Below are 25,451 nucleotides of genomic sequence, written 5' to 3'. Positions count from 1 at the left end.
ACACCAAGTGCGCTACTAGCTTGCCAGAGAAACTGGATTCTAGTTAACCTCTGGAGTAGTATTCTGTGCAGTTAATGTATTCATGGGCTCATGATGGAAGATACATTATGGGCATGAGTCCCACTGATGACCCCTGGGGCATTTTGTAAAGCCCCTTTGCTCAGTACCAGCAATTAGTTGAGGGTCCTGAATGCTTCTCAGACCTCTGACACTTCCCTCACTGGGCTCATATGCTAACACCAAATTGGTTAGCCATGCGTCTGTAGCACTCTGGGGTGGGTGCAAGGGGGAGGAGGTAGCTAAGTTCAAGATAGCTATTAAAGGCTGCATCTGGATTGACATGGCTTCATGCACTGCAAAGATCTTGCAATGTCTGCAAAAGTTCTGGTCCGACTATTGATCATCGTATGTCCATGCGATGATGTGATCACCAGACTGTGCTTATGACCTTGCTCCAGAGGCTTCAGTCTGCATGTGGGGAATCTCGTCGCTATAGAAAAACCACAAGCACGATTATCCAGGTGTAAACTGCCATTTTGGGATCCTCCTCCAAGAAGTGCCTTTAGTAGGTCAAAAAACTCCACAGAAATGTCTACAGTGTCACTCAGGAATGTTCTGCTTGTTTGCTGGAACGGGTGTGAAAACACAAGCTGGAGAAGTTGTTCCCCTGGTGCTTGAGTTTTGTTGGTGGCTCTTGTGGGTGAGAATGGGCAGCTGGATGCGTTGTCAGGCTAAGGCATCTTCTGTTTGGGTTCTGTGGACACATTTTCCCATAATGCACCCTGACCCAAGGCCTAGAAAGGCTACACCTGATGAGGATGAAAGGACCCCTGGGATATACTCCCAGAGTATGGATGTGTTAGCATGGTTCTTAGACCTGGGGTCTAGCAATTGTAAAGTTGTTTTTATGGTGCTATAGAGACACATAAGCATGGACTTGAAAACTCTAAGTCTGTTGCCACTGGACCAACAGACCGTCATGTACACTGCAATGTAGAAATATGCTAGATCACTCATGCAACCCCAAGTTGTTACTATCTGATGACTGCACGTGGTCTACAATATTAGCCCTTGGTCTCGTTCTAGATCCTAGCACAAAAATAAGCATAATGTCTGTTTCTCTGGATCATATTCTCAGCAGAGAGGCCAAAGCTTTAATAGGACTGAGGAATGAATTGTCCTCTCACAGTGATATTCTCCCCAGAACAAGTTTGTGGGACATTGGCAGGACAATATTTGGGAATGCTCATGTTGTCTGTTTTCTGTACTTGTTCTTAAAAAATGTCTAAGGAAAACTTTCATCTTTCTAGAAGTTTTACTTAGTTCAAAAGAGAGAGACAGCAGACTGTTAATTGAAGAATTGGAGAGGAAAAGAATATGAGTGGAGAGGAAAAGACACACCGGGCCATAAGCAGGAGAATTTGCATGTCAATATTAATGCACACTTGGGAACCAGATTTGCAAAAACAAAAGAATCAAAATAATATTATTTTTAGTAATTGCACAAACACCTGGGTCAGTTTTTAGGTGGTCAGGCTGAACACAGACATCAGCCTGTGATGACTATGCTAACTTTATATTATCCAATTTGCAGTCACTCCCCTGTTAACTACTTAACCTTACAACATTGCTTTGCAATAAAGGGGAAGAAAAAATAGTGATTGTCAGCTAACTGTTTTTCCTGACAAAAGGGTGTTGTGTTTTTAAAGATGGAGTTACTGTGATTTCCTGAAGATAGGCAAAGGGCAGTAACATATAGCCAGAGAGTGAGACTAAACACAAGATAAATAGGAAGATCAATTTTCATACACTTAAGTATCTAAAAGTGAATTTGTCAGTGAGGTAGTGTAACTGGATGTTATGGTGCCTAGGTCTGGATGTGAGTATAAACCTATAGAATTTAGCACCTTGGGTTAGGTCATCAAGTATAAAAAAGAAACCCATAAAAAGCAAGGACTTCACAGAAAAAGGTGAATGGAGGTTGTGTGCAGTAGAGCAGGAAAAGTGTCACAGGCTTCACCACAGGGCACCAGCACGGAGGCTTAGATGTATATGGCATTGCCGGATATTGTTACTATTGAGTCTCCGTGTATTAGTTTGGCTCTTAAGATTAGCATTGCCTCAGGGCTGCTTTTGTTTACACCAGCCACTTACATCAACTCTGCTCAGTCACTCAGCAACCAAATAGGTGCAGAGTTGGTTTTGTTGTTTAAACATGCTGTTTAATGGGGCCCCATTCCTTTTGATACTTCAGTTTTGGCTCATCAAACCATTTTTTTGGATTTAGCTATTCAGCTAGAGATGCAAAATGTCCTCAACAATTCCATAAAAAACACTCAACATTTTCTATCAGCTTTCTGGTCCCTTATGTCACCTTTATCCAAGGTATAGCTACCTACACAGAATGCAACACAGAATAGTCCAGTGAACATATCCTCCAGTTCTTTTAAAATGATTGCATGCAAGTTATCTGGACCTGCTGATTTTTAAAATGTCTGGCTTTATTACCGTCTGTCTAAATGGACTCCTAAGATAGATTCTAGAAAAAAGGGTAGGAGGATTTAAAATGTTTTTCTTCTCACCAGAAATGTTCTGCATCCATATGGATTTTGATGTTAGTTTTGTTTAATCTGAGACGTTCTCCCAAGTACCACCTGCTCAATGTCTCCAGGACTTTTAAGTGAACGTCTTTAGAAATGTCAAATATTTACATCTTCTGTTACTTAACTGTACAGCATATAAAGGTGCTTCAAAAATTCCATTACAGTCATTAAATACTGGTAGTTTCTACTATTCTGGAAACTGGGCAAAGTAAAATAGTGCTAAGATTCAAAAGACTTAGATAACCGCTCAGATTTTAAACAGTTGTAGCCTTAAAAATAATTCTTTTCACGTGAATTCATCAAAACAATACCTAAATGATTTTATGAAGACTTGATTCTTTAGTTCTTCCCAGTCTTTAAGGAGACCTAATTCTGAAAATCCATGCTTCACTGCTTCTTTAATTTGTAAGTTTTTAACTTTAGACTCATCAATTTAGCAAAAACTTGCAAGCACTACAGTTTAATCTGAAATATTGCTCTCAAGCTTATAGGTAAACCAGATGTTTAAACTCATTGCTTTTGATTTTCATCTAAAATGACCACAAAAATAGGAGAACACTTGATTTCAGAATACAGTTCGCATAGCCCCATAATTATAAGGAATCCTAGTCAAATGACCAGCTCTGGTAGCTGCTACATGCAATGTTTATATACACATTGAGGGTATGTCTAAACTACATGCCTCCGTCGACGGAGGCATGTAGATTAGCCAGATCGGCAGAGGGAAATGAAGCCGTGATTAAAATAATCGCGGCTTCATTTAAATTTAAATGGCTGCCCCGCTCTGCCGATCAGCTGTTTGTCGGCAGATCGGGGCAGTCTGGACGTGACGCGCCGACAAAGAAGCCTTTCTTGATCGGCACAGGTATGCCTCGTGAAACCAGGTTTACCTGTGCCGATCAAGAAAGGCTTCTTTGTCGGCGCGGCGCGTCCAGACTGCCCCGATCTGCCGACAAACAGCTGATCGGCAGAGCGGGGCAGCCATTTAAATTTAAATGAAGCCGCGATTATTTTAATCGCGGCTTCATTTCCCTCTGCCGATCTGGCTAATCTACATGCCTCCGTTGATGGAGGCATGTAGTCTAGACACACCCTAATTGATACTGGTACGATTAGAGATGCACCCTGCTTGAGAAGCTCACATCAAAATCTGAACTTCTGTTAAGCTCTCATTCTGATTTATGTTTCAGCTCAAATTCCCTGTAGGTGGCATCTAAGGTGGAAATTTTTAAAGCTTCATATTTTTAATTCCTGCTTTCTGTTGTAAAAAAGGAGCATGACCAATTTAGTTAGTGGCTCTTTTATTTAAATACACAAGCTAAAAAAGGACTATTGATCAGATTGAGAGGAGTAAAAAGTGAGTGAAGCACATAAAATAATGTAGGAGCATACACTAACAAAAGGTTCAGAGGGGTAGCCATGTTAGTCTGTAATAGAAAAAAAAGTACAAAACAACAACTAGTCCTGCAGCACCTTAGGGTACATCTACACTAGTCCCCTAGATCGATCTAGGGAGGCTAATGAGGGTGACCAAAATTGCAAATCAAGCCCGGGATTTAAATATCCTGAGCTTGATTTGCATGTTCCCGGCCGGTAGCCATTTTAGAACTTGACTAGCCTGAAGTAACTGCCCATGTCTACATGCGACAGTGAAACGGGATTCCGATTTAAAGCCCCTAAATCGAATTAGCTGGTTAACTTGATTGCAGGAGGGCTTGATTTGCAATTTCGGTCGTCCTCATTAGCCTCCCTAGATCTATCTGGGGGCTAGTGTAGATATACCCTTAGAGACTAACAAAACATGTAGATGGTATCATGAGCTTTTGTGGGCACAACCCACTTCTGAAGAAGTGCACACGAAAGCTCATGATACCATCTACATGTTTTGTTAGTCTCTAAGGTGCTGCAGGACTATATGTTGTTTTTTAAGTTTATACTAGCAAAGAGTTTCTATTTGCTTGTGAGCTGATACAATGTGTAAGCTACTGTTCAGAAGCCAGTGTCTCTGCTGGCAAGTAATAAAGTCTTACTTTAGAAGAAAACATAGGAGTTCAAATGCACGTGCACGTACACACACAGTAGCATGGGGTGAATGTTCCTTTCTTAGCACAGCTCCAGCAGTCTGCTCCACCCTCTATAATCAATGTCTTATTTGGTCTTTGTCTTGCTTGAGTGAAGAACTATAAAACAACATTCTTTATTAGTGGGGTGACAATCTGCTCCACATGCTAACTTGTGTGTCAGATGAAAATCCATCAATGCTGGGGAGTCAAAGTTATAATCTAGTGCCTTTACAGAGACACCCCATCATAGAAGTTCTTCACATTGGAATCTGGACAGAAAATCAGCCAAGGTATGTGGTGTCCAGAAATGAGAAGGTCTTATTTCTAGAAAATTTTAATTGCTTTCACATTAGCAAAGAGTTAGAAGTTGCCAGTTTCAATTTTAAGTGTAAACCAAATGTTCACTGAGAATACTGTTTCATTATTAGAACTAAGCTGTTCGCAATTATAATATTCAATTAAATTACACCTTGCCAATTTCCCACCTGAATCTAATTCAGATAAGTGCCAAATAACTAGTTTTCAGCACCTATGTGTTTCTAAGATTTTATTCAGAAAGCAAGTAGAAATGAAGTTTAAATATATTAATATAAAAAGTGATTAAGTGTATGTGACTATTGCAAGATAAAAGGAATGCGGTGAGAAGTGCATGGAGAGCAATCAGGAAAAGGTTTTTATTAATGTTATCACAACCATCTTAGACATTACTAAAACTCTCACGTCTATAACGAAAGTTTAATAACTACAAGATTTGTGATTCTTGCAATTGTTCCTTTAGTCAAATTTGGCGTAAGAATCCAGTGCTGAAGACATGACATTGAATTACATTTTATATTGTAAGATCCTTGAACAATTTTTTTTCTGCTACTAGTAATATATCTGCTAAACTTATTGTCAGACTGGCTGTCCAACTGCTTGATGGTTTAAATGCCAACTTTCTTTCCCCTTAGAATACAAAGATATCAAGTTGTCTGTAGCTCCTTTGGTACTGATCACAAGTGGTCTTATGCAAATGAAGCTTGGAAGCATTTTCTAGGGGCTTCCTGCTTCCTCCTTCCTGCCAAAAATCTGTGGTTTTGGCTTCAGTACCCCAACAATGTATTTTTGACCTATTGGATGAGAAGGAAATGGAGAGGTACTCAGTGAGGAGAAAGCCTAAGGAGGCACTGGGTGGGGAAGGAGTGAATCACAGGGAAGAGAAGAAAGCAGAAAGTGCAGGAGATGGAATGATAACTCAAGAGAGAACATGAGATAGTCATCAAATGGAGTAGGAATGGCTGCTGATTTTGTATGTATTAACTTTTTGCAGATTACTGTATCCGTTTTTTCCCATAGCAATGGAGACTGTATAATTACTGTTAACTGGCTTAGTGTTAACCTACTGTATGTAACTTCATAGTGCTCTCTGGATTTCAGAGCCAAGAGAATGTGCATACATTTAATAGTTTACCTTAAGGTGGCTTTGATACTGTTTTGGGGAGGGGTTCGCCTCTCAAACATACCTGCACACAACTTCCCCGCCACCACTATTTCTCCTCTTGTAGCTTCAATATACCCAAAGACCAGGGTTTATGAGACTATCTAGTATATTTGTCTTGCTTACAGAATGTATAGCTATAGATAAAAACATAGATATACATGAGAGAGAGAAAGAGTACTCACATAATTGTTCATCATTTTAATTTTGACTAGAGCTGTTGATTGATTGTGATACAGGGGCTTGCTTCTTCAAAGCAAATTTTCCACAAAAAAAATTGTGTCTTAGAAAAGTGGTGAAAGTATTATTGCAAAAACTCCCTATTCTGACAGAACAAAATAGATTATCTCCATATAATAGTTGCTATTTGAAGATATTGCAGGGAATGATTAGTAAATGTGTCACTATTTATTATTGTAATTATCACTGAAAGCTTCAATATCATTTGCTATTTTACCTATTTGCTATTTGCCCTAAATATTTATTTAAAAGTGCTGGGAAGGGAATCCTCTACTCAGTGTTGGTATCCAGCAAAACTATGATACTAACTATTTATGTGGGTCATCAAAATGCGTATTATCAGAAATTATTAATGGTTACTAGGGATAGTGTTGGAGGTTTACATAGCTCTAGGAACCCTTTTGACTTCCTCCTTCACTGGTGATGAGAGCACAGTGAAAGACTCAAAGAAAAGAAACATAGATAGTAGAATTTGGTGATTAAAATTTTGACCTTTTACGCTGTTTTCCAAAGGAGCCATTTTCTACATTTTTTGTAACTTTGAATATTATACTGATGAATGAATGCCTAATAAAGACAGTGTGAACCACAGAAAGCAACTTTTTCATTAGTACATGTCTTCTCAGTGAGGTAAAGATTTGACTGGGGAAAGGAGAAAATTATTTTGATGGTATTATAAAAAGATCCTCTTGTTTTTTACATGATCAGTAGTAACTGTCAAGCAGTACTTGCTTGCTTATCTGCTCTCATAATCCTTTACCTCAGGCTACTTCATACAGTTAATGAGACTAGATACAACACATGCATATTTGTACACAGAGGCAGAATTGCAGGACAGGACCCATTCTAATAATAGTCATTAAAATCAATGGAAATATTAAGTGCAATGAATTCAGATAAGACTCATGTTAAACAAGAAAATTAAATGACAGTGGAAATTAATAACTGCCACTTAAAATGTTAAAAAATGTATTTGTAGGTGAAGTTGGATAAATATTGACTCTGTGGGGTTATCTACTTTTAGTTGAAAAGAAAAGTAGTTTGGATATCCTGGTCTGGCACTCTCAGGACCTGAGCCAAAGTAAGGAGTTTGCCACACCAGGGAAGGTCAATTTTGCCCCTCTGCTGATGGACTCCAAGTTCTCCCATGGTCCATCAGCAGACCCGTATGGTCTCCTCCTGCCCCCAGACTCTACCGCTGCTAGGGCCACCAGGGCTCTCCTCTCTTCACTAGGGCTCTCTGATCCTGCTGGTCCATGGATGTTGCTGGACCAGAGAGTCTTGGACCAGAGAAGTTCAACCTGTAGGAGAATTCTAACTGAGAGAGTTTGGTCAGAAAGTTTATGTAAGCTAAAAGTTAGCTGTAAGTCTGATTTCTTGTATAACACAGGTCAAAGACAGACTGATTTAACTTCAAATTTCAAACAGCTGTACTGCATAAGGATACCAATGGTATATTTTAGCATTAACTATAATATAGATTGATTAGTGAAGAGAAAAAAAATTGAGATGTTTAAGCAAATAAACTATGTTACCAGAGTTGTAGTCAAAATGATACAGCTATGTTTGTTTGCTTTCCATAAGTTGCTTTGGGATTTCCCAAAAAATCCCAACTGCATAAAGTTTCTCCTGTGAAAACCCAAGCAATCCTGAGATGAAGAATCACTCCCAGGTTCCAGTATTTCATAGATCTTTCTCTATAGGAAGACAAGCTGAAAATAATTTGGCAGGTGTTCCTAGCACAATATATGTCTGTAGATAACCCACTGCGGGACACCCAAGGACCTGCACTTTGAAGTTAGCCTTCTGCTTCCCATGAACCATGCATACATAACACTTCTTTGAGGTTGTGACCTGGGACAGCTAGTTATCAGCTCCACAATATCTTCAGTCTAGTAGAGAATGGTATAACATGATCTGATGACTGCAAGTTGAAGCTAGACAAATTCAGATCAGCAATAAGGCATACATTTGACATAATCTCAGTTTATAGCACAGTTTACCCTTTTTATGCTTCAGGATGGGGGTAGTATTAATTTAGCATGGGTGGTGCTGGATTCTCCATTACTAAAATTTTAACCAAGATTGGATATTTTTCTTGACGTTGTGGTCTGGGAATTGTTTTGAGAAACTTCATGGCCTGTATTATATAGGGTTAGCTTAGCTGATCACTGTGGTCCCTTCTGATCTTGGAGAAAATGAATTTTCAGAAACAACAAGGAGTACAGTGGCACTTTCAAGATTAACAAATTTATTAGGGTATTAGAGCATCAGCTTTTATGAGCTATAATGCCCTCAAATGCTAGAGAAAGGGAAAAAATAATCTCCAGTTATCTATAAATCTCTGAGTAGGTCATAGAGTACAAAATGTGTTAAGGATCATGAACATCAATGGCTGCCTGCCATATAAGCATTTTAAAACATTATTCCAGACATGAAATTCTGAATAGATTTTGTGTATTTTTCAGTGCACAATTCCTATACATTTGGTGATAATGACCAAATATTTTGACAAAGGTAATTCTATTTATGCTTCCATTTACTTTAGCTGAAGTTGTATGTGCTCAGCATCTCTGAAATCAATCTCCTATAGATTGATTAAATACCCTATCCAAATCCAATCCATCTCAGTCCGAAAAGAGCCTTATGATTCTACATCAGTATTCTTTTTTTGCATGTCCATATCATATCTTGGCTTCCAGAATTATTGGGGGGGGGGGGGGAGATCACATGTTTACAGATGTCAGGCTACCCTAGCAATTACCCTATGTGAAAATTACTTTTCTAGCCACACAAGACAGAAATAAGAAAATTATGTGTCTTTGTTTCTAGGAAGTTAGATAGAGTAGGACATAAAATGGCCAACAATGGAAACTATATATTGTTCGAATTTACACCCTTTGGTTTTGCTATGGAGTGGACAGAAACCTATATGTGGGAAAGGTGTTAGACGCATCCATGCAGCTTTGAACCTTTACAATAAAGTATTAGGTTATATAAAGCCAAGCCAAACAAACCATATGTTTTCAGACCAACAAGCTGGCCAGAGAGGTCATGCAGGGAAACTGTTTTCACCTTCTAAAAATCATTTCTGAAAAGAAAATCTTTAAGAGGTAAGCTACCTGTGACTTTATTTTTAAGGACAGTGAAACAACAGAGGGGGAAAAAAGATCCATGATCATTGATAGCAATAGTACAGCATGCATAATAGAAGTAAAAGACAGAGGGTATGTCTACACTACCCTCCTAGTTCGAACTAGGAGGGTAATGTATGCATACCGCACTTGCTAATGAAGCCCGGGATTTGAATTTCCCGGGCTTCATTAGCATAAGCGGGGAGCCGCCATTTTTAAATCCCCGCTGCTTCGAACCCCGTGTAGCGCGGCTACACGGGGCTCGAACTAGGTAGTTCGGACTAGGGTGCCTATTCCGAACTACCGGTACACCTCGTTTCACGAGGAGTAACGGTAGTTCGGAATAGGACCCTAGTCCGAACTACATAGTTCGAGCCCCGTGTAGCCACGCTACACGGGGTTCGAAGCAGCGGGGATTTAAAAATGGCGGCTCCCCGCTTATGCTAATGAAGCCCGGGAAATTCAAATCCCGGGCTTCATTAGCAAGTGCAGTATGCATACATTACCCCGCTAGTTCGAACTAGCGGGGTAGTGTAGACATACCCAGACTGATTTAACTGATAGCATTTATGGACTGTGACAACACTGTATTCAACATTCCTCTCATTTCTCTGTAACTTACTACTGATTGGCTGAATTGCACCTTTAAAACAGTTGGCTCTATTAATTTACTATCCTTTACATGCCATGTTTTTGTTTTTTTCTCAATGGTGACAAACTGCAATATATTAAATGGATACATTCCACCTGATTCACTTTTTCAATATTATATTCTGAGTAAGTAGCTGTTAAAAGAGCTGATCTAGTCTTAAGATTGCTACTATTGACTAGGAGTGCACTGAACATGGAGGGGGGCATCTTTGCAATGAGGAACAAAGTGTTGCCAGCAAGAGTAAGTTTCCGGTCTAATACTGGGTTCTCTAAGTACAAAACACACTGCACAAGTATCTGTCAAACACAAGCAGTTTATTTCCTGACAGTTTTCTGCTGTACCCCTTAATTAAAAGAACAGAAAAGCAGCGTCTTACGTCCCTTCTGCAAGCTGGAGACTCCGTTTCAGCTGTGGACGAGCAGGAGGTTATCTAGGCTTCTGAGGCACTGGTACCAGAATGCGTCAGTGAAGTTCAAATTGCTATACTGTGGTGCAGCTTTAAATACAGTGTCTCTACCTTGTTTTGCAGTTTGGAAATTTCTGGGGGTTACGTATTACTTGCTAATGTATGGCTCAGCTGTTAACTAACGATCTGGTACTACTTGTCCTTTGACCTTGTTTACATGATCAGTACATCTAAGTAAACAAGATTGTTATGTGTTCCTGCCCTTATCTATAACTTGTTCTTCCTACAATGGCACCACCGCTTATCTTAAATGGCATGTGTTCCTAGAGGCTTGCTTTTGGCTTATCAGATATAGGGGAAGGGGAAATGCATGCCTCACCGCCCCTATGCTTTTGCACATACAAAATTATTCTGCAATTAACCCCTACACAAAGGTGCAAGTGTTTGCTTTGAGTCTCTCATATGGTGGTGCCATTTTTATAGGTGTACATAAGAAGCAAGAATAATGTTATTGTGAGGAATCATGATAGTGCCGTCTGTAATGTATTCATCTCCTAATGCATTTGTAGATCTGTTTATATATTTACAGTAGGTTTAGGATTTTTTGTTAAGGATATTTGAATAAATAAGTTTCATAAGACTTATTTCTATAGTCACCTATAATCAATGACTTTGTTTGTTTGTTTGTTTTGCTTGGTTGCTTGGTTGCGTGAAGAGGTAAAATCCAGAGCAAAAATTGCTATTCACATGTGAAAATGCAAACTTTATAATCTGTTTACAGTACCATATAAGCTGCAAAAAGAAATGAGGAAAGTTTCTTGAAATGATAGATAAATACAATTTAAAATAAAAGAGGAAAATAATTCCCTCCTTCAGCTCTTGCTCTAGAACTATTTTGAGGTAAATGAGAAGACTCCCTTTGTTCACTGGGGCTTGTCTTAGAATCTTCTTTGCCTAACAACAGCTATGCAGACATTGACAACTGAAGTGCCACCTGTAACAGCAAAGGCCAAATTCTACCTTGAGTTATATCTTTAATTCTGTTTAACTCAATATGGGTTCAGAAGTTTGCTCTTCAAGGCCAGCATTATACTCTGTTTTATGTATTTGATGGCAATACTGCCTGCTATAGGCGAAATACAGAATTGTGAAATCACATTTTCCCAGGTTATATATATATTTTAAAATCCCCTTTTAGGCACTTTCATGAAGAAATGTATTTAGCAAAATATGATGTGCCAAATTCACGTGCAACTCAGGGTTGTAGCCAGACACACATGTATTGCAGGCGCTTCTCATTTTCTTGTGTGTGTGTGTTTGCTAAGCAAAGTCTACTAATGAAACATTATTTGATTACAAGCGTGACTAACTTCACACAAAACTCTCTAAATGACCTTTTGACTAGTCTTGATTCATTGAAGCAGTAGACTTTGCCAAACTTAAAAACTTATCTTCTATCCTGTATGAAACAGAAATGTCTCCTGTGAATTCATAGGAAAGGGAAGGTCAGGTCCTAAGGAGGGTCAGTCTGATCCTCCATACTTTCATTGCTCAGGTAGCATAGCTCCTTGAGGTTAAGGATATCATTGGCAAACACCTGACTCTGTGAGGTATGGTGATTAACAACATGACTCTCTTTCTGCTTTTTCAGGTTTCACACAGAAAAAACAAAGGCATAGAAACCATCAAGAGCATTTATATATGAAACTGATTATCTCCATCTGCAGAAAATATTTTGAATGAAATTCTTTAATAAAATTCACCTTAATGAGTTCAAAGATTTAGAACAACTTGCTCTCTGTATTTTACCCTCAGTTTTATTTTTTAAATGTAGTTCTGCTTTAGCATGTCTCTTTGTTTCTTCCCTCCTCTTTCAACAACAAGAAATTGTTCGAAATCTCAATACTACAGTACATTGCACAAATTGTTCCCTTTTTTGTGTCAAATCTTTGAACAGAGGCTTTCTACATGGGAAAGAGAGAAAGGGAGAACAATTTACCTCCTAAAAGCACATTTATGGAATTTTTCTTTCACAAGGCATCCATCTCCCCCATTAGAGTGATTAAAATCATTTTCATGTAATGCCAACAGGAGGATCATTGCTTTCCGTCAAAGAACTATTGTAAACACTTAATCCATTTTGTTTATATTATTCCCACTGTATAAGGTCTCTTTTATAATAATATCTCTGTCTCTGGGCTGGTATTGTTATGCTCCAAACCTTTATAGATAGAGCTTTCATCTTTTTCCAGTGTTTGTTTTAGAAAGGGATTATAATTGATGTTGAGTAGGTAGCCCTGAGTGCTAAAGCAACAAGGTTATCAGAACCCCAGCCCTTCCCCACACAATCAGTTATTTTGCCTTGTTAATTCAAATTCTTCTTAGCCTGACTTCTGCCCTTTTTCACATGAGAGACAAGTTAATGCAGGAGTTTCTTCAAAGCTTGCTTCTAGATATAACACTTCTGTCATTAGCTTATGAAATTATGGATTACTTCAAGAGCAATTTCTTCAGAATCTCCTGTTTTACTGGTTACCTCAGTCTCACACGGCCATGCCACAGTCATGAATTATTCTGAGATTAGAGTGGCAAAACAAATTTAGGAACATCGAAATTTCTGTTAGAGCTAAGTAAGTAACTGATTGTGTTTATGTGCTGTCAGTTCTGAAAAATTTAAAGTGAAAAAAATCCCAAAATATGCACTGCAAAAGAAAGCATAAGGATGCTGATCCAACCAAATGCTGAATGCTCCCCCGTTCTTGTTGATTTCATTGAGAACAGGTCATTTGCTCTTTAACCGCTATTGAATTCAAACAAATTATTACATTAACATTTGGTCATCATTACCTGCTGCTTCTTATCTTTTATCCAGTGTGATGGGTTTTAGATCTCTCACTGTGCGTACCAAAGTTTCATGAATTGCCTCACAATGCAGGGTTTGTGCCTGAGAATCTCATTTGCATCTGCGAGGTGTCTTGAAGGTTCTGCTAGTTTTTTTATACTTTTAAAAAGTTAATGTACAGTTCCTTCCATAAATAGTCATATGGTTTTGTTATCCCCAGCAAGATTTGCTGTTTCAGGGGTTACAAACTGTCTTCTTCAGTGATGACACCAAAGGATATCTTTGACAGCTAATGTATTACATTGCAACAGACAGGGGAGGATTGGAATTCATCCTTGTAGCCATACATAGGCACTAAAAAGAACTTGTGCTGTGGCAACCTTTCAGAAGTGGCGTGCCAAGATTCAATTTATTCACTGTTCTGTGTGCTGGGGGAAGGAGAGGAGAGGAGGGGAGGGACAGGGGCAGTCTGGGTACACTGACCATATTTTCTGAACCAGCTGCATCTAGGGAGAATGGTTTAACTTAAATTATTAAACAGATTAAGTGTATTAACTTTCTCATGTTAGTTTATCAAACTTCATTTTAAACAAAATAAAATATTATGTCCAACACAAAAGGTTTCAAAGTTTTCTTTATTGATGGAAGGAGTGGGGAACCTTTTTTGGGTTGAGGGTAATTGACCCACAGAAAAATCAGTTGGGGACCACACAAGTGAGAAGCAAACAAACTCCTCCAAAACCCCTCATCCCTCACTGATATGACCACAACTGAAACACCTCACTCCTCTGGTGTTCCAGCCTCATCGGGCAAGCGACAGGGAGGACTGAGGTTCAGGGTTTCCCATAGGCCAGATTTACTTTTCTGGGCGGCTGGAGTTAGTGGATTATATGGACCCCCTGAAACTCTGCGGTGGGGACAAAAATGAGGGGTTCGGTGTGTGTGACAGGGCTGCCATTGAGTGGGATAGGGATGAAGTGCAGGATCTGGGTGGGAGGTGAGGTGCAGCAAGGGAAGAGGTTGCGAGGAAGGGATGTGCAACTATCCTATGAAACTCCACCGTATTTTTCCAGAGATCTCATTAAAGAGTTGAAATCCATTATCTGTCATGGGTGATTCCATTACACTGAAAACTTAGTAGTACTCAAAAGAACATGTGTACACTTTCTACAAGATCTGCAATGACTGACTTTGGATCTTTTGCTGAGCTCACCTAAATGGGTAGTAGTTATCTTGTGTTCATGACAGCTGTTTCCAAATATGTTCTAAGGGGAAACTATATATATATATATATATATATACATAGAGAGAGAAAGAGAGAGAGAGAGAGAGAGAGAGAGAGTATTATATTATATATATATTAGGAGAGAGGATCTATGACATTGGTAAATATTTGCAAACTGCTAACAGATTCATATAGAAACATAAGAAGTAGAGACAGCCATCTCTTTCTTGTTACTATGTAGTGCTGGCAAACTTTTTTTGTTTTATGTGGGAATGCAGATTCAGGTTGATTAAGATTCTGGCTCTCTCTCTCTCTTGCCTTTGTGTTTCAAAGTATCACAGGGTGGAAGAAGATACAAAACACTTGGCAAGAAGAGTCAGCAATACCAAGAAGCATGACAGATAGTGTCAGAGAGACAGTGAGAATCCTGAGCAGCCTCAAGACAACACTAGAAAAACCCAGGGAAAGAGCAAATAAGAGCATGTGGGTAGGGATTATGGAGGTTTGGTGGAGAAAAAGAAAAGATGACAATACAGAGGAAGAAGAAAAATTGGAAGAGAAAGCAATATACCTGGAGAACAACTAGAAAAAACTTTTGAGACTGCTCTAACCTTGTATTGAGACTTAAATCATAGGCCTGGTCAACACTAAAGAGGAAAGCCGACTTAAGTTATGCAACTCCAGCTACATTAATTATGAAGCTGAAGTCATAGTATCTTAATCATGTTTTGGCACCGTCCACACAGTGGGGCGTCAATGGGAGCACATGCTCCCATTGACTCCCATTACTCCTTGTGAGGAGCAGGACCATCGGTGCTGGGAGGAGCATCCTTTCAGCTTGAATTAGCATGTATTCACTAGACCTGCTAATCCGAATCCCAGAAGATCGACCATGGCAGCTTCAATCTTTTCTGTAGTGTAGACAAGCCCATATAAACCTGATCACAAAGCAGGATATATGTGGGCACCTGAGCCATATTTCTAATATTAGTACACTAACTTGGGGAATGAAATGGTATTTTGTTACCCACCATACTATTTGTTTTTCATGTATAGTTTTTTAAAGTACTGAAATTATTTGCAAATAAATTAGGAAAGGTATCTCACAGATTAGAAAATTCAACAGTAGCTATTTTAAAGGAAAGCCGCAGTACTTCCATCATTAAATATCTAGTAGCGTATACAGCCTGTCTCCGACTTATGAACTGGTAACAGACCAAGCAATTGGTCATAACTCAGTTTGTTCATAAGTCAGACCCCATTGAGTTACACGTGACCGCGCTGTTTGTAAGCGCAGATCGCGTTCGTAACTCGGGGTCCACCATTTACGACATTTTTGGTTGTAACTGCGAACGGTCGTAAGTCGACTGTTCGCAACTCGGGACCGGCTGTATCATGAATTTTCAAATCAGTTTTAAGAAATGCCTGTCTGTAGTTCAGCATCTCTTTCATTATTCTGAAATATGATGGGGTGTTGAAGTCCCAGACAACATTGGAGTCCATTTGTCTTAGATGTTGGGAAAACACACAGTAAAAGTCAATCAACCTGAATCCACATTCTCTCATTACAAAATTTATTTGGCCATCCTTTATAGTACCAGGAGAGGAATGGTTATCTATACTTCTTATGCTTCAACATGAATCTTATAGAGCTTTACAAATATTTACCAATGCCAATGTCTCTGCCTGTGTATAAACTCAACACTGAAAAAGAAGGGCTTAAAGAGGCACTCTGAGCTCAGATGTCCTTGCCTTACTGCACCTACAAAGTCTGCACAGGAAGGAGAAGGAACACAAAGGAGAGTACTGACAAGCTCAGTTGCAGATAGTCAAGGGAGGTAAGTAGGCCTATGCTTTGAAGCACTACAAGAGGAGCACTATGGAAGGCCTAGATGCCTCTCAATGTTGATTCTCTGACTGACTAGCTGGGAGAAAAGGATTCTGGGCATTAGAATCATAGAATCCTAGGGCTGGAAGAGACCTCAGGAGGTCATCGAGTCCAATCCTCTGCAAAAAGCAGGACGAACCCCAACTAAATCAACCCAGCCAGGACTTAAAAACCTCTAGGGATGGATATTCTACCACATCCCTAGGTAACCAATTTCAGTGCTTCACCACCCTCCTAGTGAAATAGTTTTTCCTAATATCCAACCTAGACCTCCCCCACCGTAACTTGAGATCAGTGGTCGTTGTTCTACCATCTGTCACTACAGAGAACAATATCTCTCCATCCTCTTTGTAACCTCCCTTCAGGAATTTGAAGGCTGCTATCAAATCCCGCCTCACTCCATAGACTAGATAAACCCAAATCCCTCAGCCTCTCCTCACAGGTCTTATGCTCCTGCCCCCTAATAATTTTGGTTGCCCTCTGCTGGACCCTCTCCAATGCATCCACATTCTTTCTGTAATGGGGGACCCAGAACTGGACACATTCTTCAACTTATTTTGTTTACATGTTTTTGCTGTTCCCTTTTGTGTGGGGATGCTGGCAGAAAATGGTCCAGGAACACAGCTATATAGCACTTTGGAGTGCAGGACTTAGCCATCTTTCTTTCAGCTTTGGCTTGGATCCCAGGGGAGGAAGTGGGCCTGGGGTCCCTTACAAACCCCCTGATGGTAATAGAAGCAAAAACTTTTCCATGCTACCAGATACCCAAGTTTAGGAAGACTTCATATGACAATTCTCCACACCTAGCTGAGGGATAAGTCACAGAAGAGGACAGATCCTGAAGGGCAGGGATGGTTGTCAACAGGGGTAACTAAGACAGAAATGTCTGTCACTTTTTTGTCCTACCTGGAGGTATTAATTCTAGGGAGCAGACACCTTCATACTGCCTCCAAAAGAAGGGGCCGGGAAGAAGAAGCAGATTATCACTATAAATGTTGATGATCTCCTTTTCCTCTGAGAGTATTGTCTTGCTGGTGCTTCATCAGACAGGATCTCCTGCTAAGAAATATGGATCACCATTGGAGTTCATAGGAATGGTATAGACTCGGAAGGCTGAGGGTTACAGGGCATTCCATTCCTTTTTTAAAATGTTGGTTAAAAGATGGGTGTGTCTAGACTACAGGTTTTTTTCCAAAAAAGTAGCCTTTTTTTGAAAAAACTTCACCTGCGACTATACTACAGCCATGTTCTTTTGAAAGTAAATTGAAAGAATGCAGTAGTTTTTTCGACCGCAGTAAACCTCATTTTACGAGGAATAACACCTTTTTTCAAATTACTCTTTCGAAAAAAGGTGCTATTGAATACAAACTGTGCTTTTTTCGACAGACAGCGTCTAGACTCTCTGTCAAAAAAGTGGCTCGCTTTTTCAAAAAATCTGCTTGTAGTTTAAAAGCTCTCTTTCGAAAGAGGCTTGTAGTCTAGACGTAGCCGGTATACTAAAACACTTTTCTTTGAAACACTATTGCATTCCAGTAGTGTCTGGCATCTGGAACTCTGGTGCCCACTTGTACAGTAGTGGTGTCCAGCTAGAGGTTCTCACTATAAGGTATAAGAACATGGTATCAGAATGGCAGATGCTCCTTTTCATGCAAGGTTTGTCTCAATGGTTTCATGTTATATATAGACCCTCTGGCCAGTCCCCAGGTTCCAGTTCACAAACTCTTTCTGATGTTCCAGCAAGCTCTATTCCGTGGCATGCAATGGAGTATAGGAGCTAATTACAGTCATGGATGTAGGATTCTAACGCAAGTCAGGAGCGGCCATAGATGAGCTGCCGGCAACTGGCACCCTAGGCAAAACGTGTGATCAGTGCGCAATCGGCACCCCCACCTTCAAAGCCCTCAATGGCTGTTTATCTTGGCGCCCTAGGCGACTGCCTCGTTCTCCTGTATTGACGGGCCACCACTGACTCAAGTCCATGGATATTAATGGGAGGAGCGTACATAGTGAATTTTTTTGTTAATTTGCGGGCAATTCTAAAAAAAATGGGAAAGCAGCAGTGGAATGTTATTGGACTGTCCCCAAATTAGCATTAATAAACATGTAGTTTTGATTTTGATAATTTTTGATCTTTTCATTGGTTAGAAATTTCTTTCGAATTATATATTGAAGGAAAAGTTCTTTCAAACCAAAAAAAGTGAAATATTTTGGTATGAAAAATGTTTAAACATTTCTGACTGTTAAAACAGTTTGGCAAACCAAACATGAATACATATATTTTCAGTGTCACCGAATCATTACCTTTACTCAAAAAAGGCCGAAAAATGTTTCCAGCTCTAATTGGGAATCTTCCATTGAAAACCATGGTCCCTCACTAGTTAATATTGATGAATTATTTGCTAATCACAGCAGACTTATTTTGTAAGTATGTTTTTTCTCACATAAAATTCAGTTTAAATTAAATATTGCAAGAATTTCTTTGCCTTATAAAAGTTCAAACTACTGCTTTGAGGAGAATGGAAACATACATCTTTGCAGATAAAATATCTTCAGCAAAAGCACTATTATAACTTTTATTGGAAAATCAGACTAACCTGCACCCAATTCAAGGCCTACTTCATAAACAATCATTGCTTAATTTTAAAAAAATGGCCACTCGATCACTTGTTTCACAGCAGCACAACTGTGGTGGAAAGCAGTTTTCTGTTAAATAGTTTCCAAAGTCCTGCATAACTTATGCTTATTTGAAGGGCATTCTATGTCATCTGTGACTCTTTCTTTATTGCTCTGAAGTCGTTGATGGTGTCCTGGACTCCAAAGCCTACAATACTTCTCTAAAGCCTTAAAGCTTCTAGACTTTCACTAGTCTTCTCTGCTGGAATATGGATGATTCTCTAAGCCCACGTCTGACCTTCAAGCAAGATCTATGATTCCCATTTGTGCTGCTTTCCCACATACTGATAACTATCTGTGTAGATTGGCAATTAATTCTCTATGAAAGTGTATAAAAATGAGAAATATAGTGGAGAAGACAATATTTCTTCTTTTTTACAGCGGAGCAGGGCTATTAGCCAGGACACTAAACTATCTCTTCTGTGGAAGGTATGTTTTCTGTGGAGGACTGCCATGTTTATTTCATATGCAAAGAATAATTTTTGTATTTTTAATCAGCTGCAGGAAACCACTGCTCAGACCTCCCACACAATCCCCCCATTGAAATGATTAATTACTCCCTTTGAACCTCTTGTATTTTTCCTATAAATGTAAAGGACTATACTGAGAACCTAAACTAGGTCCTGATCTGGCAATTGTTTAATGACATGATTAGCTTTACATAATTGAAGCCATGGCTTTAATGGGGCTACTCACATGTGAAAGTATGTGCTCAGTTGGGATCTATAATATCCCATATTTAAGGGATATTCCTATGATTTTTCCTGGGTGGCATACAAAATTGAGGAAAATGTTGAATTATATATTCCATACCCTATGAATAAATGTGGTTATGAATTTAGAAAGCTATAACATAACAGACTTTACAGCAGCCAAGAAATCTATAGCTAAAGTTCACACTGCAACATTAATTGTAATCCTTTGTTTTTATGCATTTCAACAGAAGTCTTATCACGTGTTTATTAACACTGGATAATGACTATGTTTGTAAATCTGTTCCATGAACAGAGTGCAGGTGGCACATGCTTCAACTGCCCTGCATATGTTAATGATAAGCAAAGTTGAATAGGTTTGAAGTTTTGGTTTAGAGAACTCCCCAAAAATTCAGAAACAAGGTTTTAAATGTTGTGAATTAACATTAAATGTTGTGATGCATTTCAATGTCACAATTCATATTATAAATACTTCCTTTTATGGGACCCATCACAGAACAGGTCACAGATCAACTCTAAATCTCCCATTGACAGCTTGAGCACATAGAGTGATTTCCTGGCTCCAATGAAGTCAGTGGGAACATTGCCAGTGACTTCACTAGAACCAGGATTTCACTCCTGGGTTTTCAAAATAGTCATTCATAATGAAGGAAGTTCTAAAGCTCTTTCCCTAGCAAAACTGTGGTTGGAACTGTATGCAAACTGAGTGGAATTCACCTCTATTCAGAGAGCCAGTACAAGGACTGTACCATTTATCAACCACTATTTTGATTAAGCAATGCATAAATCATGTACTGGCCCTGTGCACTGCAGTATGTTTCACTAATTCTAAATCTCTGCATGTGAGGTGAGGGAGAAAACCAGCCCTCCTTGCTGAGGTCTACATTCTGCTTTGAGTTACACTGGAGTACTTCCATTAAATCTGGTGGATTTGCTCTCTACTTAAACTGTAATTTGTAGCAAAATTTGGCCCATTGAATTATTAATTTTCTTTTCTTGTACTTTGCTTTTCTGAGCCTGTATTATTATTTTGAAGTGTCATTTCACTGAATTTGATAGGAAAATATAAGATTTTTTTCTTTTAAAATACAGACATGATTCCTGAAGCTAGGATGCTGTATATTTTAATTGTTACCCTACCTTTCTACGGTTCCATATTGATTGTAGTGTTTCATTTGATATTTTCTTTCAATACTACTGAGTTTTCAATTGCTTCATTAAACCTATATATAAACCCTCAATTTTCTGGCCATGTTTCAAAAAGAGTAGTTATCTACTATACTATACTGCTCAAGATTTAAATAGATAACATTATCTTCACTTACAGTATTAAATGGTGATATGCTTTGGCTATGTGTTAATTAGCTGCCATATTTTCACTCGGAGGAAGCTGCAGTGCAGTTTTGGGTAAAGTGAATTCCTTTATACACTATTAAGATTTTTTAAATTAACCAGATGGAGAACTAATTAGATCTTTATGCCATGTATAGATGTAAAATCAATTCATTACTCAAATGCCTAAATCAAGATTGAAGTCTGATATTTTTCAAAAATAGGTGGCTAAAGTTATTTTGGTTACACAAAGATATTTCTCTGTGAGGAATGGTCTTGCATAGCAAACAGGTTTCCGGCTACAGAATAGGCTTATGGGACATTAAGAAGAGCTCAACCATTTTTCTGGTGTTCTTTTTAAAAGCCATTTAATTTAATCATATAAATACTGTTTTTAGATCTGGAGCTTCATTTCCTCCCGTCTTTGGTACTTCTATCCAGTAAGATTACAATTATTTTTTTAATTTAACTGGAGACTTGAGTATATTGTATAAATTATTTGCTTACCATTGGAGGGTAAGCACTCCTAGCAGATACCATCTCATCAGACAGGACAAAGCAGTTTAGTGTAGTATTTTTTTAATAAGGAAGGCATAATGCACTGGAACATAAATTTCTCTCTCTCTCTCTCTCTCTCTCTCTCTCTCTCTTTTAAAAAAAATATTTTCCAAGCTTCTTAAATAAGCAAAAACAAATAGGCCCACCCTTCATACCAATCTGGTGGCTTTTGTTTCCTGAGAATAAACTAATGTTCTACAGTGAACTTAATTTCTAATGAAATAATTGAATGGTGCTTGCAGAGAAATGTTAAGTCAACACTGTGTTATTGAAATCAGTTACTAAAAGGGTTGGCTATGTTCTATTTAGCCCAAGATTTCTGTTGCCTTCTGACCTACCTCTTCTGTAAGAAATTTCAGAGGACAGCTCTGTAGAAAACTGACTGGCTGTGCAGTAGAAACAAAAAGAAGCTAGCTCTGCCTCTGCAACTGGGATTAAAAGGTTGTATACAGAGACAATATGATAATTCATCTTAGAAATGTTTCATTTTATGCCCTTGGGATTCCACAATAATGAATTCTGGGCTCGTCAACTGAGCAAGTTTACAGAATAACCCTCTGTTTCCTATCCTAGTTCAGGACCCTCAGCCCATGCTGCCTTCTTTTTTTTAGGAACTCCCTCCCTGGCCCAAGGTACCTTCAAAGACTGTTTAGGAAAGAAATATTTTCAAGATGACATTATGGTTGATGCTCTTGAGGGCAGACCAGCAGGCATAGTACTGGAGAAGTGGGACAACATACTGAAATAACATCATGCTGAGGGGCAGAAGGAAAGGCTGAGTCTTGCCATCCAGGAAAGGGTTTCAGAGAGGGAGCAGGAACTTGCAAAGTAGTTAAGGGTGGAGGACAGCTAAGGGTGAAGGACAGAGCTCAGCAGAGAATTGTTTCAGCAACTCTTGTCCATAGGGGGACACCTATCCCCCTGCTACTTACCTAAGACTCTGGCATGATCACCCAGCAATATACCCTCAGTCTAGCAGCAGCCTGAACAACTTCATGTCAGGACAGCCCATGCATTCAGAACTAATGAGTGTCTGGCTGGGCAAATAAATTCCATGCAGACATTTTTTCAACACCTTTCTGGTGGCAACATTCCCCACTTGCCCCCCAAACCATGTGTGTATATGTGTGTATAAATGTAAAGACGGCAAAAATGTTGGGGGGGGGGGACACAGAATGGGATGGGGATTGCTGTGTAATAACTATTTCCTACCTTTGTGCGTGTGTGTGTGAACATGTAAAGAAAGGAAAAAACAATATGGCATTAGGGGGGCAGAGAGTGGAATGGAGCTTGCTGTGTACTGACTATTTCCTACCGTGTGTGTGTGTACGGTTTTGTAATGGTAGCTGGCATACCCAACACCAGGTGAGTTCATTACTATTTAAGACATGTTTACAAATAAAGTGCTTTCAAGAAAATCTATTGCTATTACTGCATCACCTCATAGAATGACTGAGATGGTAAAGTTAAAAATATGTCTAGAAGTGATTAATCATTACTAAGTCAACAGTATACCTTTGTTTAGCTGGTAGATTTCACACTTAATTAAAACCTGTCTATGCACCCATACTGCATCCCCTGGCCCAACCAAATCATTAATCACCATTTCATTCAGACTTACACAGTGTGGCAATCAAGCCCACAACAAAAATGAGCCACTTCTTCCTCACAGGCATGTTCCTACAGCTGCTATTCCTTCTTTCTCATTGGGCCATGTAAATCCATAATGTGAGAACACAAAACATCCCCGACTTCTGTTTTCTGGGTGTGACTAGTGGTAGCTGCACTTTCTGGCTGAGGGTAAGGATCCACAGTTTTCTTGCTCTCATAAATCCATTTGAGGGAGATGGCTTGCTTCTGACCATGAGTATAGATTCCCAAGTGGTAGAAAAACTCTGGAATTGTGAACTTCTCCACTACAACTCACCAGTGACATTCATAAACCTGTCTCCATGGTTTACTAGTGTGTAACAAGTGCCTGAATAACAATGAAGTAGTATCTTTGCAGTTTATGTAGTCATGTGCTCCTTGAGGAGAGCAAATTATGGGCACACAAGTCCCTACAATGGACCTGGCACAGTCAAGAAACAAGCAAGCCTTTGGAATACATTTAAGGCCACACACATGCTTACCTCTGCCATCACTTTATCCCCTGTTAACTTTCCAAGCCCAAACTGGTTGGCAACAGAGCAGATGGTAATAAAAAAAACCCCATAAAACATGTTTTCTCCTAAGGGCCTTAGAAAAAACATTGTATTGTTAATCATATGCCAATATTTTTAGTGGTACCAATTGTGCCAGTAATTTTGATTTCTGAGTCCTCTAATGGGCAGTCTTATTAGCAAAGATGCCAAAGAATAAACTAGCACTTTTTTACTCCTGGGATCCCTTTAAGCATGAAGGAGTTTGAAGGGAAGGAGATTGTTGCATTGTTTATCTCACTCCCTCTTGTTCTGTAAATAAAGGTTTTTGTTCTTGTCTGTTGATCTGACATATTTCCTGAATGAGCATGGATTCACAGACAATGTGGGAGAAGTCTCAGAGGGGAAGTCATGTTAGTCTGTAACTTTAAAAACAATGAGTAGTTCTGTGGCACCTTAGAGACTAATAAAAATGTGATAGATAGATAGATACACGCACACGCACATGCACACGCACATGCACACTCACACGCACACATACTATATATATAGTATATATATTAGGGATATTAGATAGCAGATAATAGAATAGTCAACTAACCGGATGAATTCTTAGTGGTTTGTTGACTATTCTATGGTTCTTGGGGCAGGGCTGGCAGCTAGTGCCCTCTGGCCCCACTCTGGGGAGAGCCCCGCCATTCCACCAACCTGCGTTCCTGCCTCTGTATCTGCTATACTCCTGGATTAATTAGCTAATCTTTTCCACATAGGTGCTATAGTTTGGCAAGAATGCTGCTGAAAAAAGATTTCGCAAGGTCTCTCTTGTTGTTTGTTTTACATCCTAACTGTGCTGTTCCTTTGTTCATTTAATAATATATTTTCTGCATCCATACAGCTCATGAATTTCATGCCACAGCTTTATATGATCCTTTTTTGGGGGAAGGGGAGGGAGTAGAGAGGATGCACAAAAAATAGGTTTGGATAACATAGCACTTTAGCAATAGATCAAAGAGGGTTCAATTTCTTTTACATCATCTCCTCCATTCCAAACATTATCTGTAAGTATACGAATAAAATTTACAAAGACAATCTAGATTTTTAGTAATGTGGAATTTAAGTGTTTTTATTTATATACAAACTCAGCTAGGTTTGCTTATCAATCTGTTCAGCTGTTGCTTTAACAATGTGCTACTTGTCAACATGCAGTCAGGTCTCAGCATGACTGGGTAAGCAATTTAAAGGAGACCACTTGGAAGAGAGACTTTTGTAGCCCCCTGGTGGAAGGCAACCTATTTTATTTCCTCTTCCCAGCCATATGGATCCTCAGCCAGAGTCAATAAAGTTATGGCAGGGAGGTACTGTATCTTAACAAATAGCACTGTGTTGAGAATAGCTGGATTAACTCAACTGAGCATCTGCACAATGGGTAAATTACTCCAACAGTAGTTGTTTAATCACTTACTGAGGGAGCCCTTTATGTATTCTAGTTGTGGTCTTACAATTC

At 39.1% G+C, this 25,451-nt stretch overlaps 1 long non-coding RNA gene across 1 annotated transcript; it reads left to right on the top strand.

Annotated features, from left to right (window-relative positions):
- The first annotated feature begins 5,326 nt into the window (after positions 1 to 5,326).
- Positions 5,327 to 12,430, top strand: LOC106731971 (uncharacterized). Its single transcript, XR_001368213.3, has 3 exons — positions 5,327 to 5,954; positions 9,414 to 9,496; positions 12,227 to 12,430. It is a non-coding gene; the product is annotated as an uncharacterized LOC106731971 (long non-coding RNA).
- Positions 12,431 to 25,451: the final 13,021 nt, after the last annotated feature.

Source organism: Pelodiscus sinensis, chromosome 1, assembly GCF_049634645.1.
Source record: "Pelodiscus sinensis isolate JC-2024 chromosome 1, ASM4963464v1, whole genome shotgun sequence".
Taxonomy (NCBI): domain Eukaryota; kingdom Metazoa; phylum Chordata; order Testudines; family Trionychidae; genus Pelodiscus; species Pelodiscus sinensis.
Note: the sequence above shows the minus strand (reverse complement) of the source record. Positions and strands in the feature narration are given on the sequence as shown.